Here is a 16,884-nt window from a genome sequence, read left to right on the forward strand (position 1 = left end):
GCATCCACTCCATTCATAATCTAGTTATGACTAACAGGCTCTTGATGAATCATTTCCATAAAAACGACATCAGCAGCATATTGATTCAAAGCTCCATTCAGACCGAACCAGCCCACACATCACTACAACTTGTCTCTACTAGCATCACAAAATGGGCACAAGTCTGGTGCACACTGAGGAGCACCAAACTGGCTTGATGAGGGACAAAAAGGTCACCGTTATTCTGCAATTCATCGCCGCACAGGGAGAAAAGAAAGAGAGAGGTCGTTAGTGACTGCAGCCAGCCTTTCACGCTGAGGAGCATCTGTTAGGAGGACAGAGCAGATAACTGGTTATGGAGGGAACACGTGCCTGCCTCATGATTGCTTTATTAATATTTCATGGTGTTTCTTTTGCAGTATGCTGTCATTATCTTCCATTTTTAGAGGTGGACAGTACCGCTACACCCATTGTACAGTATATCAAGGAGTCGTTTGTGTCATCTAAAAATAAAGGTACAGTATGTTTCAGAGTTTTGCAGAATGCCGAAAGCCACTGAAAATTTGGGTATTATGCTTACTCTGCAACATGTAATATCCAGGACCACAAAACTTAAAATAGATATATCTTAAGGCATTATTAAGAATTCTGCACACACACCGACATTAAGAAAAGAAAAACACTTACTATGAATACAGAATAAAGCATTACACTCTCCATTGGATTTAAGTGACAATTATATACATGTTTAAACAATCTAAAATTTCCACAAACAATATTTTAAGGTTCAAATGCATCCTCTGACTGCCTATACTTAAAATAAGTAGTTCATAGTAAAGACATATCCTCTAGCATTAAAGCTACTGTCAGTGCAATGAAACATTCAGGCTACCCCAGTAATGGATAGCATTTTAAGCTAGCTTCCTATTAAGCCTGTTAAGAGTTTTAAAGATTCCTATTTAGCGCTACAAGGCATTTCAAGATAGCCTCCCCTCTACTATTGAGTATTCTAAGCTATGTTCCCATTTAGTACTAAGGAGCAATTTAAGCTAGCTTTAACAGTGTGGACTCGGCTTTAACTATTAACTTCATACGCTTCATTAAATCTACTTTCAGGACGAGGGTAAAGGAAGAGCACAGAGACAACTTCTGCTGTGAACACATTTAATGTCCACCGCGACCGTAGGACAACTGAACACTGAATAACCATGATGCATTCACTGCACTGCGGGAAACAATAACACTCTGCCTGTAGCCCTTAGTAATCTTAAAGGGGAGAGCACTACTTAAAACAATACTCTATAAACTGATATACAGAACACAATCTGATATATCTTTGTTGTAAATGTGAATAACCTCAACCTGATAAAATAAGAATCTACAAACTAAAACTTCACAAAGATCTCATCTTACATTAAAGACCTGCTTCCTGTTAGCACCAACAGAAATGATGGATTCCAGAAGTTCATCAGAAAACTAAATCCAGATACAAACTAACAAACTGTCTTCAACTTTCACTCAGGAGCAAAAATCTGACTTTACATTTAAATGAAATAATGATTTAATATTTATCATGATAATTATCGATATCGACTGATATGAAATGTTTTATCATGATAACATAATTTTCAACATCGCCCAGCACTACTCTCCACTATAAAGCATTTCAAGCTAGCTTCCTATTTGAGCATGACAGAGCATTTAAAGCTAGCTTACTGTTATTAATTGAAGAGAGTTTTGTGCTAGATTCCTATTTAGCACTACAAAGCATTTGGAGCTAGCCTCCTCTCCACTTTGGACTATTTTAAGCTAGCATCGATCAGCGCTACAGAGACTCTGCTGAGCGCTACTGAGCATTTTGAGCTAGCTTCCTTGCCAAACACTTCTGTTTTTGACCCACAACTTAAAACTTTTCTCCCCTTAGAGCTTGTTTAGAGTCACAACAGGAAGCTGCTTCTCACAAAAGCAAGAAAACCCAACATATCCTACCAGGTTAGATTATAGACTTAAAAAAACAAGAACATAGTCTCACCCATTGGTTTCTGAAATACGCTAGTGAAGCCCAATGGTGGCGTCATTACAGTGTAAATGCTAACTTTAGCTAACTTCCAACTAATCTAGAAAGATGTGGTGGAAGAAGGTAGGGCTTCAGCACCCTGGCAAACAGCTATAATACATGCAACTGTCCATCAAATCAGCCATTCCCCTGATAATGCCCAATAATGCACAACTCTTACCTTTGATATAATGAAAACAGATGAGTTATAACAAATATTAATCCCCCCATAGAAACAGCCTGAATAAAGAACACTGTAATTCTGCTTTAAGAATTAGCATTCTAACAGCTACAAAAGGACTTTTGGAACCAGCCTCAAGTGGACACTTGAGGATGTGCAGATATTGAACTTTACCATTAACTTCACTGCTGCTGCTTAGCTCAGAAGTAAACAGCAGAAAAAAATAGCTTAGCAAATAGTGTGGGAACGTTGTGAAGCATTTGGCAGCTAAAAAGACAGAATCTGTTTATCTCCCAGGAGGTGGTGGAGAGTAAAACAGAGTTGAAAGGGGTCAGTATTGGAATTATAATGGCTATGCAAAGAGGGAACTGTGTGCTAAAAATATCATTTGAGGAAATGGAAGCATGTCCAAACTGTTTTCATAGCTTGTTTCTCTTAAACCCATTACCTCCATCCAGTCCTTTAATCACATTTGTTTTATCATTTAAAAACAAGCTGTTCCTGTTTCTGACGTGTGTTAATGTGCTTTATTGATGCCTTTATGTATTGTTAATGCGCCCTTTTTTCACGGTTTTGTTGAATGATGCGTGCTGGGTGGGTCCAGGAGTGAGTAAGGGTGAGGGAGAGCTGTCTGTGTTTGTGTAATTGTGTTTGTTGTGATTTACTGTTTTGTGTATTCATTTGCTTTGTGTTTTGTTGGGACCTCCTTGAAAACGAGATGCTGCATCTCAAGGGGCGATCCTATAATAAATACATTACAAATTACAAATTCTGTAGTTAATAGAGGTGTTCGTAGAATAACAGACAATACCTAAACAATATTAATATTATGAAACAGTGATTCTGCAATAATTGATGAATTGCAGGATAATTGATTATTTGATGATTCGTCATAATATCTGATTAAATTAGGGTTAAAAAAGAGAGCATATTTACAGGATCAGTGTCTGAAGTAAACAAATATAAGAGCTCATGAACATAATGTTTTGAATGTCAACACTACCCCTCCCCTCTCTGCTGTCGTAACCCCGCCCACAAAAGATCGTTGTGCGCGTTCTATGCAAGCGGCAACCTCCGGTCTCAAACGATGAAGCCCATGTGGAAGTGTTATAAACTGCAGCCAGCCTCAAGCGGATGCAGAAACACTGGAAACCACATACACACCCATTCAAAGAAGACAATCTTTACAGCAGAAATAAACATGTTTACAGCCTGGTGCAAAAAACGGCTTGGCTCTAGGAAGCTTATTTCTCTATTGGGACACACTGTACGGGGGTGAATTTATTTCTGACGCAACGGTTTAGAAGATATTAAGATTATGAGTTTTGCCCAAATAAGGACATGACTGACTTGACTGCCGGATGGGAGCACATAGCTGTTGGCTAGGAGGCTCAAACTCCACCCCTTTACGCGTAGGGATGCACCGATCCGATCCTGGTATCGGATATCGGCTAGATCGGACTCAAAAAGCTAGATCGGATATCGGTGACAATGGGCCGATATATAGTGCTGATCCATATGGCAGATCTATTCATCTCAGTTCTATGCTTTTCTGTGTTTACAACAGCCATGTGTGTCTCCTACGTCATCAGCGCCAGCTGGTCTGTGCATTTTGCCTGGTGGAGCATGATGGAGGATAACTACAGAGGCTCTGCAGTTTAGGTGCATGTCTTGCTTCTTTTGCTAACAACTCCGCCGGAAACTTGCAACATGTGCAGCAGTAATGTTTCGACGGATGGCAGTCGCACTGAAAAATATGATGGGAGCCCAAAGGAAGAGGTTTATGTCAGCTGTAGCCTACTACGGATTTAAAGTGTGAAAAAGCGGACAGGTTATTGGATTAATTGTTCCGGGTCCTTGAAATTTCCACCCTCTGGTTTAGCACTTGAAACCCAGGTACAGTCCACCATCAAGTCAGAAAAGCCTGAAGTTGTCAAAACATGATTCTATCCTCACATTAAAGGAATAGAGATTGTTAAATCAATACTAGGATCGGATCGGCTAGTATCGGTATCGGCAGATACCAAAGACCAGGTATTGATATCGGTATCAGGACCTAAAAAGTGGGATTGGTGCATCCCTATTTACGTCACACTTTGACTGGTTAAGTTCCGCATTTCCAATATGGCTGCCGCCATCAATTGGCTTCAAAACAGCGCTCAGGAACAGATGGGTGACGTCACAGATACTACGTCCATATTTTATACAGCCTATGGTTCTATGAGGAAGTAGTGGCTTCCCAGCCAATCAGGACAACGTAGTGGGGCCGCCACTCGACCAATCAGGACAGAGGATTGGGGAGTAGCTCTGATTGGTCCGTGATACAGGAACGAGGGGAATAACAACATTGCTTGATACAAAGGTATAGGGAAACACAGAGATTTAACCATAATCTCCAATTACTTCACTTATAGATGAGTACTGATGAGTAAAGAACAGTTTTTTACACCATTCCTACCAACAGCAGCTTTAAGTTAAAAAATATAAAGGCTCAAGAACATAATGTTATAATAAATCATATTCAACCTGGGTGACTCAGTTTGTGAAAGATGGTTTATAAATACAAAGAAACTGAGGCCAGAATGAGGTCAGAGGAACACATAAGCTTCATTAAGGTGATTCTGTATAAGTTTCATCATGTTAAAATAGGATGCACATGGTTCATTAATGTGAACACAGGTGCATTGACTCTGTAATCCACCTTCTCTCTCGGTCACAATCATGAAATGGATCCTCCCCCTCCTCCCCCTCCTCCCCCTCCTCCCCCCGACGCGCTCAGCGGAGGAGTGACTGGACAGGAGGCTGCAGAGACATGGCTGAGGGAATCCCTGCACAGACCTCCAGGAGAACCTGAGCAAGCTGTCACAGCATCCACGCCACTCTGACACAGCACAACGCTGCGTTCAATGCCCTCAATGCGTCTGTTTTAGAGGTATTGATAACGAAGACACCCGGAGAAGGTGAGCTTTAGTGTAAAAAAAACAACAACCGGTTCCTCCAAATGCAAACAACGCAGCGGGAACACACACAAGCAGAGAGACAAAAGCTGGAGACTAAACGTGGAAATGTTGGAGAGAAACACGCGACAATAAATTACCTGAGCGGCTGTCAGTGAAGAGCAAGTATCGGATGATGACCCTTCCTCTTTTTCTTCTTCTTCTTCTTCTTCCTCTTCTTCTGATGCTGCTGCTTCTTCTTCTGCGCTCTGGTCCACGGTCCTCCTCAGCCTCCGAGCCAAGCCCCCCACCCCTCTCTCTCTCCTCCTCCTTCTCTCTCTCTCTCTCTCTCTCTCTCTCTCTCTCTCACTCTCTCTCTCTCTCTCCTCCTCCTCCTTCCTTCTCTCTCTCTCTCTCTCTCTCTCTCTCTCTCTCTCTCTCTCTCTCTCTCTCTCTCTCTTTTTCCACAATGCATGCCGGGAACGTGTGGGGTGTAGTGCATTCATTATTACCGCAGTCGATCCTTGAAGCTCATTGGCCGACAGGGACATTGATTGAGGTTCTATCAGTAAATAAGCTTAAAGGAAAATTACTGAATGGAAAAAATAGATGAAATAATCATTTTTAAAAATCAATTTTATTCCTCTTTTTTTTAAGACTTTGACTGTTGTTTTATTTGGTTACCTGGCACGTTTGTGAAACAGATCATTTTAAATAATTTGGTGTTTTTATTTATACACACTGAAAATGCTAATTTTTTTTTTTTTTCAAGTTGTTTTTGGGGGGCTTTTGCACCTTTATTGATGGGGGAGAGGACAGTGGATAGTGTGGGAAACTGGGAAAGAGTGGGGGAATGACATGCAGGAAGGGAGCCGCAGGCTGGATTGGAACCCGGGCTGCCCGCTACATGACTCAAAACCTATAAGGCCAAGTCCGCTTGCAAAATGTTAATTTTGATTCTTGGGGGAAACTGCAATTGAAAAACAGAATTTGCTGATTCTGGACTGCACACTGATCAACATCAACATATGTGACATTATTGCAGTGGTGTACTCGGGGGAGTGATCACACCCCTGGTGCCCCCATGTCTGAAAGAAATCGCACTAAAGTGCCCTCTTGTATTAGATACTACATTACAAATAGCCTTCTTTGGTGCCCTTTCATTGGAAAATGCATGGAATAGTTCCCTCTGGATGACCCTTAAATGTATAAAAGGTGAAAAAAGTGCCCTCTGGATGCCCCATAAATGTATAAAACATATAAAAAGTCCCTCTGGATAGCCCTTAAATGTATAAAGCATAAAAAAGTGCCCTCTGGATGCCCCTTAAATGTATAAAACATATAAAAAGTGCCCTCTGGATGCCCCTTAAATGTATAAAACATATAAAAAGTGCCCTCTGGATGCCCCTTTAATGTATAAAACATATAAAAAGTGCCCTCTGGATGCCCCTTTAATGTATAAAACATATAAAAAGTGCCCTCTGGATGCCCCTTAAATGTATAAAACATATAAAAAGTCCCTCTGGATGCCCCTTAAATGTATAAACCATATAAAAAGTGCCCTCTGGATGCCCCTTAAATGTATAAACCATATAAAAAGTGCCCTCTGGATGCCCCTTTTAATGTATAAAACATATAAAAAGTGCCCTCTGGATGCCCCTTAAATGTATAAAACATATAAAAAGTCCCTCTGGATAGCCCTTAAATGTATAAAGCATATAAAAAGTGCCCTCTGGATGCCCCTTTAATGTATAAAACATATAAAAAGTCCCTCTGGATAGCCCTTAAATGTATAAAACATATAAAAAGTGCCCTCTGGATGCGATTAATGTATAAAACATGTAAAAAGTGCCCTCTTGATGCCCCTTAAATGTATAAAAGGTGAAAAAAGTGCCCTCTGGATGCCCCTTAAATGTATGAAACATGTAAAAAGTGCCCTCTGGATGCCCCTTAAATGTATAAAACATGTAAAAAGTGCCCCCTGGATGCTCCTTAAATGTATAAAAGGTGAAAAAAGTGCCCCCTGGATGCCCTTTAAATGTATAAAATGTGAAAATAGTGCCCCCTGGATGCCCCTTAAATGTATAAAAGGTGAAAAAAGTGCCTCCTGGATGCCCCTTGAATATTAAAAATGTTTTTAAAAAGTGCCCTCTTGATGCCCCTTGAATATTAAAAATGTTTTTAAAAAGTGCCCCCTGGATGTCCCTCAAATGTGTGACAAAGAAGTACCCTGGATGCACTTCTATTGAACTTAATGTTTAAATATTCTTGGATGCAAACAGTTAATAAATTCTAAAAAGTTCCCTCAGGTTTCCTCTTTGTTGGATTGAATGCACAAAAATGCCCTCTGGATGCCCCTCCAGTGCATTAAATGTGAAAAAGTGCCCTCTTGTTACCCATGTAGTTTATTATGAGATGTTATGCTCATTATATAATGTAATCAAATATATAGAAATATATCAATAGTGTTGTGTTTTCCTATTCCCCATTTAATTCAATTTTTCAACCCAATTTGTCACAAAAATATTAAGTTTTTCAAAATGTCTTGGGGGAGGACTCTGCTGTCCATGTGTCCTGTCTCTCTCCTGCTTTCCTATCCCACAAAGGCAAAAATCCCCAAAAGCATCACTTTAACAAAACAATAGCAAACAAGGAAAACCGACTCAAGGCAGACATAATGATCCAACGAAAGGAGAGGGGAAACAGAGAAACTAACTACACACGTTAACGAGCAACAGGTGTGTGGACACGGGACACAGGTGAAGCTAATCAGGGTCATCAGAGTGGAGGGAAACACACAAGAGCAGGAAGTAAAGCTAAACCAGACACACAGGGAGCAGGAACTACAAAATGAAAAAGGAAATTCAATCAATCAAGCTTTATTTATATAGCACCTTACATACAAATCAAATGCAATAATCAAAGTGGTTTACAGCTTCTGAAGACAAGACAGAAGCAAAAATAAAATACTGGCAAAACGTATTAAAAAAAAGTAATTGAAATAAGTTTAAGTATCAAATTTACTTTAAGAATATAAATAGTTAAAATAAATAAATAGAATAAGGGTAAGAATAAGAGTTGAAGATAAAATAAAGGCTAAAAAAAGGAATACAATTGAGTAGATAAATAATGAAAATAGATAGTTAAAATCAATAAAATGATAAAACGACATTAAAATCAATATAAAACATAAAAGTACTAAATTGTTACGCCCTACATAAAAGCCGTTACTGTACGTTTATAAATCTTAAAGCTGGGGTTGGTAGTCAGATTGAGATCCACTTTTTGTTATACTGGTTAAAATGATCTTTATGTCCTGATGGTAATCAATACATAATGTGTTCTTAAAAAAGAGGTAAAAAAAAGCTGCTATCTACAGCCGGATTAAACCTGGGAAAACACCAACCAATCCCTGCCATCAGGAGCCAAATGATGAAACCAATCAAATCCTGTCCTGCCGTTCTGCCCGCCTCTGACCCGATGAGGTGCTTTGCTCAGGACTGTAGTCCGGATCAGAGTCTAAAAAGCTCTCCCCACGGGGGCTCTGACAAGCAGAAGAATTAATGACATTCAGTAAGTCTAACAGAAAATGTAGATGTATTATATGTATCATGGCTTTTCTCCTGATATCATGTCACCAGTACAACTGGATAATGCCAGCATGACAGTTGAGTACTAACAATAGACGGAGTCCTGAGGAAATGCTACATTCAAATTTATGCCAACCCCAGCTTTAAGATCTGCAGCTCCTCACAGATCCTCCGGCAGGCTGTTCCATCGTCTTCTGTCATAACCAAATCATAATCACACCATATCAACCTGTCACTACTGAATCATTTTTAATACTGCCTGTTATTACCACTATTTACACCATCTGTAACATTTGTATATATCTTACATTTGTATTCTATCTTTATTTATCTATTTTTATTTTTACTTATTTTACTTATTGAAATGTTTTCTTGATTGTACTTATGTCTGGGTTGCTGCAACAATTGAATTTCCCCCCATCAATCAATAAAGTAATATCTTATCTTATCTTAATTAGGAGCATAGTGGCTGAAAGCAGAATAGACTGGTCTAAGACACACAAGAGAAACACACACATGTTGAGGGTCTCGTGGCCGTGCTTCCCTCCATGGGGCCTGGTTGTGCTAAACCTGAAGAAACACCATGGAGCAGACACCCTGTGGGCCCACCACCTGCAGGGACAGGCATGGGGGTAGGAGCTGAAACCCAACAGTACAGACTGGATTTTTTTTTTTTTTTTTTTACAAAGTAATCATGAAAATATGATTAGCTTAGTGACTGACATATTTCCTGGGCTGATACAACCAGAGGTTAATATTTGATGATGGCACTCTGGCTCACAAGACCAAGTAGAGCCACAGCTGACACTGATGTAACAGAGTGAAAAAACCTCATCATTCATGTCTTTGAGCTCACACTTCACAGACATGACACCACTGAGATGCTCCACTTTCTTACAGCATTTCAGCAATTTCTTTAAAGTTAAACAATAAAGGGAGAGTTTTCATGAGGGTTAAAACTGTGGTCACGTGTCAGAGTGTCTGAACAGTAATGAGAATATACAGTGCCTGATTAATAGATTTCAGTCTGCGTTCTATACACCACGGGATCCTGAGAAAGGAGCTGGATTAAGATGTTTTCATTAATGCATGAATGGATGTGTATGAACCTCCAAATCCGGGGATTGTAAAGGAGCTGATTACACTTTAATGAGAAGGTCCTGCTTTAATCCCCCTGGAGGCAAGCATTCACAGGTCCTGTAATGGCAATGAATCCACAGCACATGAATGTGAAATTACAGTGTCAACCTCCATCAGGACTGTTGTGGTATTCAATGACTAACATATGATCCAGGCCTTTATCTAGTATCCTAAGTATGTCTCTTTCTCTGCTTTGAGACTCAGTTTGGTTGTTTATTGGTGTCAGCATGAATTTATGACAAGTCTCTGCTATGATGCATTCACTGCCCCTGCTGATGCACCCGTCAGTTAAAAAGAGACAAGGCAGTGACACAGCCTGCACCCAGAAGTCTTCTGATCCAATCACAGGGAGACGCATCAGCATACAGCAGCTGTGCAAAAATAGCATCTAAGGTGAGAAGATGAGTGTTCAGCTACAGGGGAGTGATAGTGTGGATTTCACAGCAGAGGCTCATTGACATTCATTAAGACGTCATTTATGGGTTATGTATTTGCATTCTCTTCTTCTCTCTGGATCTCAAAGAAAGACAGTTTATTTTAACAGAGCTTTTTGAGTTAATATGAATAAAGAGATATAATACTAAAACTACTACTACTAACAATAATGATAATAATAGTATTATTCATAATAATAATAATAATAATAATAATAATAATAATAGTAATTAGTTCGATTTGATAAAAATAAAAAATTAAAGCTGCTGTGAGGAACTTTTGATTTATATCAATGTTGGCGCCCTATTGTGGACAAAGTGATACCTCTTATCTCTTGTTCTGTACATGCAAAAGTAGTGTTTTCAACAAAAACTCACCCTAATGTATTTTAACAGCCAGATTTATCACTCAATGTGATTATTTTCCATGAAAACAGCCAAAAAGGTGTTTCTAAAGCCAAATGTCAATCATGTGGTCTGACACCTACCCCCCTCTGAGTGGTTTAAGGCATTACAAATAACAACAGAGAAGGTATCAGTGTTGTTGTTCATGGTTTTGTTTGCTTTTGAAGGTCATAAAGAGGCATCAGTGTTGGTTACAGTCTGTTTCTCAGCTGGTGAAAAACTCCTCATAGTGCCTTTAATAAATAAACAAATAATTAAAAATATTATAACAAAATAGTAAATAATCATAGTCATGATAATAATAATGGTAATAATATCCATAGTACTAATTATAATTCTTAGTATCATTTACACCTTAACCTTAACCATCATCATCTCTGCTGCTCAGTAATTTATATCAACTCAATTTCTTACTTGCCCACTGAACTAGTCCTAGTAAATAACAGAGCTTTTTACCTCAAAGGGTCTATGTTTGTGCGTTTTAGTTGTTTTTAATCATACACAAGGTAACACGCAGTGATGTGCTTCAGCATGTTCTTCCTACCCTGATCACTTGTTGTAGCTTTGGTTTAATGTTTGCACTAAGGGAGCACTGTTTCAGCTCATTGACTGTTTATTACTATGGACAATGTCCTCACTCACACACTCACTGACTTTGATGGCGTAGCCTACGCCGGAGGTCCGCGTAGCTCCCGTACCCACGCAGAGGCCTACGCACATAGCTGACGTGCACCTCCTCTAAAATGTAACTACCTGTAGAATCGATGCGGACCGCAAGCCCTGTGATTGGTCCGCTCGGCGGCATTGTGTTTCCAGCATTTACAGCACTTCCGGGATCCCCGCTCATCGGCCGTGTATTTCATCTCCTCCTCTCTACTCTCTACTCTTTACTCTTTACTCTACTCTCTGTTGCTTAGCGCCGCTCAAGTGGCTGCTTGTTGCAGCAGCTCTCTCTTCGTTGTTCTTTTTTTCTACTCTTTTTTCATACCTGTTTAGTTCTCTTTGTATTTGGAGCCTGTCATGTCTTTTAATGACTCATTTGTTAGCCATAGACACCAAACTGGCTACATTTGCAGTGGTGTTTTTACTATTTTTGTTCCTGTCTCTGCCCGTAGCATGTCGATGTTAAACGATGCTAGGCCCCATGTTCCCTGCGAGCTGAGGAGAAGGAGGCAAGGACGACGTGCTGGTATTGAGGTGCAAGCTTAAAAAGACAACATGGACCTGTCCTTCCACCCACCGTTATGGGGAATGTAAGATCTATCTATGATAAGGTGGACGAGCTAACCCAGCACCAGAGTAGCATCATGCTAACAGAGCTAACACCGGACACGAACGCCACATTTGAAGGATTTCACCTGCTGTGGGCGGACAGGATACAAGACTGAACACACTGGTGAAGAAGGCCAGCTCAGTCCTGGACCCTGTGGAGGTGGTGGCTGACAGGAGGATTATGGCCAATCTGTTGTCTCTGATGAACATTTCTTTTTTAGATATATATTCTGATAGATTAGATATATATGGACATAGAGTGGTCTAGACCTCTTACGTTTGTAAAAGCGTCTTGAGATAACATTTGTTGGGATTTGGCGCTATACAAATAAAGATTGATTGATTGATTGATCCTGTAATCATGTCTGTATGATAAACAGCAACATGTATCAGCTGTAGATTAACATAACATGCTCTGAATCTCTGTGGAAAAGTAAACAGAGATCGTAGCGAGCCGGAAGCAGGCGACCGGCTATCAGAGAGACCACACTGCCCTCAAGTGTTTGGGCGGAGAATCGCTGCCCGACACAGACACATCGACACACAACTATGTGGGGCTTCATCTCTGTAGTATGAATCAGCCTTTAATCTGTGAGGCCTTAGGGCTGTCCCACTGACAAATCTTCAAGTGTGTGAGGGATGTCTTGAGCCCTTTGTGCACCCTTTCCATAAGTGAGAATATCTGCAGGCCCTGTCCCATTTCTCCACACTTAGCTGAGTGCGCTTGGTTGCGCACACAGTTTGGTGACGTTTTGCCACGTTAAAGGAACACTTGCATATAGTGTGTAAGCTCGTATTCAGTGGTCATGTGGAAGGGATTTTTGTGTTTTCAATATAAGGGAAACAAGATACAATCTACAGTATCAACGAGTCGGATTATTCATTCCTTATCATCAGGCAAAACTGTCTTCATCAGAGCATCAAGTTAATAGTAGAACAAGAACTTATCCCATCCTCAACCCTCCCTCACCCCTCATAAGGAGTGCTACCTGACAATGTACACAACAACTTATTTATTTCAGCTCTGCAAAAAGGAGATCAGTGGGTGCCAATTATTTTCAAATTTCTCAAGTCTGTTCTTAGGAATAAATCGTATTATCTCTAAATGAGGTGTTTCTGTCATCTCTGTAGGAGGATCAGTTTCTTAGCAGTAAGCAGCCACAAAAAAATGCAGCTCATTGTGCTTGCATTAATTGGAGTCCTGCTTGGGCCATTTCTAAAGATGAGTCACCAGAGATTAATGGTAAGACTGAGGCCTAGAGAGCAAAATTTGTACTTTTATCCCAAGGATGATTTGCTGTTAACACAGCAACTGTAATATGTGCAGTGGTGGACAAAGTACTGAAGTCAAAGTATAGATACTTCATGTCAAATATTACTCCAATACAAGTGAAAGTTGCTCTGTCAGATTATTACTTGATTTAAAGTACTGAAGTACTTACTTTTAAAAATACTCAAGTATTCAAAGTACTTCTTAAAATATCTCAAAATGTTGTATTTTCACAATACACAAGCACAGCCAAGATTACATATGAGTACATTCTGTTACATTCTGTTTATTTAGAAACCATTACTTGAAATCTCTAAAAACTATACCATGGAATAAAAACAGAAACTGATACCTCTTTTCGACCAACGTGAACCGGGTTGTATTTCCGGGCTGGTGCTCGCCCTGGTTGGGAGCTGGTTGAACTCTCGAACTGACACGGCACCCTTTGGTTTTTTCGCCCGCTGGAGCCCGTGGAAGAGGCACGTCATGACGTCAGATTTACATGACCGCTTTTCCCAGCAGCGCTAGCACAAACTTTCCCTCACGACAACAACGATGGCGGACCCTTATTAAAAAACAGATGAACATCCTTTCCACAACCATAGGTTATGTCTTCTGACATGGTTGTTTAAGAAATGAGAAGCTACTCACCTCATCAGCTAGAGTTAAATAAGAAAACATATCCATCACTGCAGTAATTATGCAATGGAAGGCTCTTACCTATTTGCTCCATAAAATCCAGGTGGTGCCTTTTATTTGGACAACAGTGTATGTAAACCAGTCTTACTTTTTATCCAGTCTGCACGGCAGGAGCCTGGCTCACATGAAAATCAGACAGTTGGTTCCATTAGAGGCGAATATTTCGGTAGGGCCTGTTTGGTGGACTTATTGACAATCTGACTTGGTTTTAGGGGTGTGCGGTAAACCGGTATCATTACCGTCACCGGCAGGGGTGCCGCCAGGGATTTTGGGCCCCATGAAGAAATATCACATTGGGCCCCATCACCAAAGGCCAAAGGAACCCTGTGCAACTGCTGTAACCACATCTCCAGGATCCAATCGACCCAGTCAAAGCTTTACATAACTCTACCTTTTCGGCTGTCTTGCCTCTTGGAGTCAAATATTTACTGTCTGACTGGTAAAAATGAAGGATTCCCTGCACACAAGGTGCCCCTTCTTTTATTATGTTTGCATGGCTTCATCATGGAACCAAAATGAACATATCAGATATCACAATATCGGATCAAGTTTATTATTTACAATTATTAAGAGGTTAAAGCTACTTAAACAAATTGCCCCTCGTGGGACCGCCCAAAATTCAGTAAGCATCAAAATATCTGATGTTAAGGTATTATTTCAGTAATCTCTGTGACATTAAAACAGACTAAATCACTCAATGCTTCAACCTGCCCAGCATCCAAAACAGACTGTAGGTTGTAGCTTATGTAGCTTAGCTATAGCTTTGTTTTTATAGGCTTTGCAATGGTACAAATAGAGAGAGAAAAAAGAGATCCCCACAGACCCCCTTCAATAATGCTAATTGACATGCTACGTTGCTCACCTTCTTGTTCATTGGGTTGGGGGGAGTTGTGGGGTGACAGTGCACCTGCTGACAAATCAGCTGCTGAGTCTGGTAGGGAGGGCGGGGAAACCCATTTAGTAGAATTAGCTACAACATAGTTCATCTCATTGTGGACATTAAACTAGCAAACAGGTTGATTTTAACCACTCAAAGACTAGACCAACCTTTCCTGGAGGAAAACTGGGTGACATACTGTCACCAAAAATTCATTAAGCATCAAAATATCTGATTTGAAGGTATTATTTGAGTAATCTCTGTGACATTAAAACAGACTAAATCACTCAATAGCCACCATGGTGCTGCGTTCAAGGCAAATTGGAAATACGGGACAAACCTCTCGTGTTTATTCAAAACGGGACACAATGTATAAGTGTGAAATATGGGATAATTACGTATTTTATGGGACAGGTGGAAACCCTGGTTGGATGACCACTCTCCTCCAATCGTCACGTGGGTTAATCCTGCATGTATAATGAGAGGTGAACCCGAGGTGAACCTCAATAATTACTACTTCTTCTCCTGTAATTGCAGCGGTGGTTTACATTCAGGTTGAGTGTATTACTGCCACCATCTGTTCTGGTGGAGAACTACTCGTTAGGATTGCGTCCCTGTGGGAACACCGATGCAGAGAAAGGTTCAGCAAAAAATTGCCAGCAAAGTGGTGGTGAGGGGGGGAGTCGTGGGGTGGCTGAAGATTGATGGATGGTGGCCGTGGCCACATTTTTTCACATCACAAAACCTGATATTTTAACAGGGGTGTGTAGACTTTCACTATCCACTGTGTATTTGATGTGTATTTTAATTACGTACCCTTACATCTCTCAGATACGTCACTTTGGACAAAACACTGACCCATGTTCCATCTTTATGATGGAGGAGGCCGGCTTTAAAACCTGTACTGCAGCCAGTCACCAGGGGGAGCTCTTAAGACTCTGCCTTCACAAGGGATATCTGCTGTTCTGTCCATCCCTTTAAAAAGTCTGTGATGAACAACTCAAATAAGACACAACTCCTTCAATGTTTTGCTGCATGAGTATGACTTCCTGATGCATTTGTTGATGCACCCTGTATAAAAAGAGCTACATGTTCAGCATTTTCATCCCAACATATAGAAATACTCTCTTAAATATTTTTAGGTTCATTAAATCCAGATTAATCTAGGCTTATGTTTGTTAAACATTGAAATAAATTGTGTGTGCAGAATTTTCTGGTGTAACAGAACTGGGTGATGTTCATTTTGAAAACAGAAACACAAAAATAATCACATCAAGAAGCGTACCTGAGAAAATAATGCATCAAAAGCTTTTATCACCCAAAAACTCAATGCACACTAAAATGTTTTTAAAATGATGTTGAAATGTGTGAACTTTGTTCAAACAAGGAGCATGAAACCCATTATTGATTTATTTATATTGATTTGTTTTTTATTTGATAGTTGAGAAGACAGAAATGTATGGGGGGGAATAGGGGATTAGGGGGTGTGGGGTTTAGGGGTAGAGTTAGGATTTAGGGGTAGAGTTAGGATTTGACTTTTTGGGGTTGATTGGAGAGAGAGGCCGATTGAAGAGTTGAAGGGTCTTGGCTGTGGGTGTCAGAGGTCTGAGAGGGAGTCCCTGTATCTCGTTTAAAGAACTGCAGGAACCTTTTCCTAAAAGACTTCTTTGGTGGTCTCCTAGCCTCCTCTACCAGAGTTTCTAGGATCCTCAGTCTGTCCATTAAACTGTCATTAGTCTTTGCTCTTTCTTCTTGTTCTTCCTCCAGAGACTTATTAATGGCGGCTAAAGACTCCATGAGAGAGGCCCTCTCCTGCTGCCACTGGACCTGGTGTTTTTGCAGGTCCTCTTTGGCCTGGTCCAGGCAGGTCTTCATCTTGAGGGTTTCATTCTGCTCTGCAAGTAGTTGTGATCTGTCCATATCCCACTCTCTTTTTTGTTTTTGGAGGTCCATTTTTGCCTGCTTCAGTGCATCCTGCATCTTGATGGTCTCTTCTTCATGGCAGGATATGTCCTCCTTCCACTGGCATCGAAGATTATCTTGTG

At 40.4% G+C, this 16,884-nt stretch overlaps 1 protein-coding gene across 1 annotated transcript in view; it reads right to left on the reverse strand.

Moving 5' to 3' along the window:
• LOC117805130 (synapsin-3-like) overlaps nt 1-5,453 on the reverse strand; it is a 205,361-nt gene extending 199,908 nt beyond the window's left edge. The window contains exon 1 of the mRNA XM_034673744.1: nt 5,314-5,453. The gene's annotated coding sequence lies outside the window, so the exon portion shown is untranslated. The remainder of the gene's footprint in view (nt 1-5,313) is intronic.
• Nucleotides 5,454-16,884: the final 11,431 nt, after the last annotated feature.

The sequence above is a fragment of the Notolabrus celidotus genome, chromosome 21 (assembly GCF_009762535.1).
Source record: "Notolabrus celidotus isolate fNotCel1 chromosome 21, fNotCel1.pri, whole genome shotgun sequence".
NCBI lineage: Eukaryota > Metazoa > Chordata > Actinopteri > Labriformes > Labridae > Notolabrus > Notolabrus celidotus.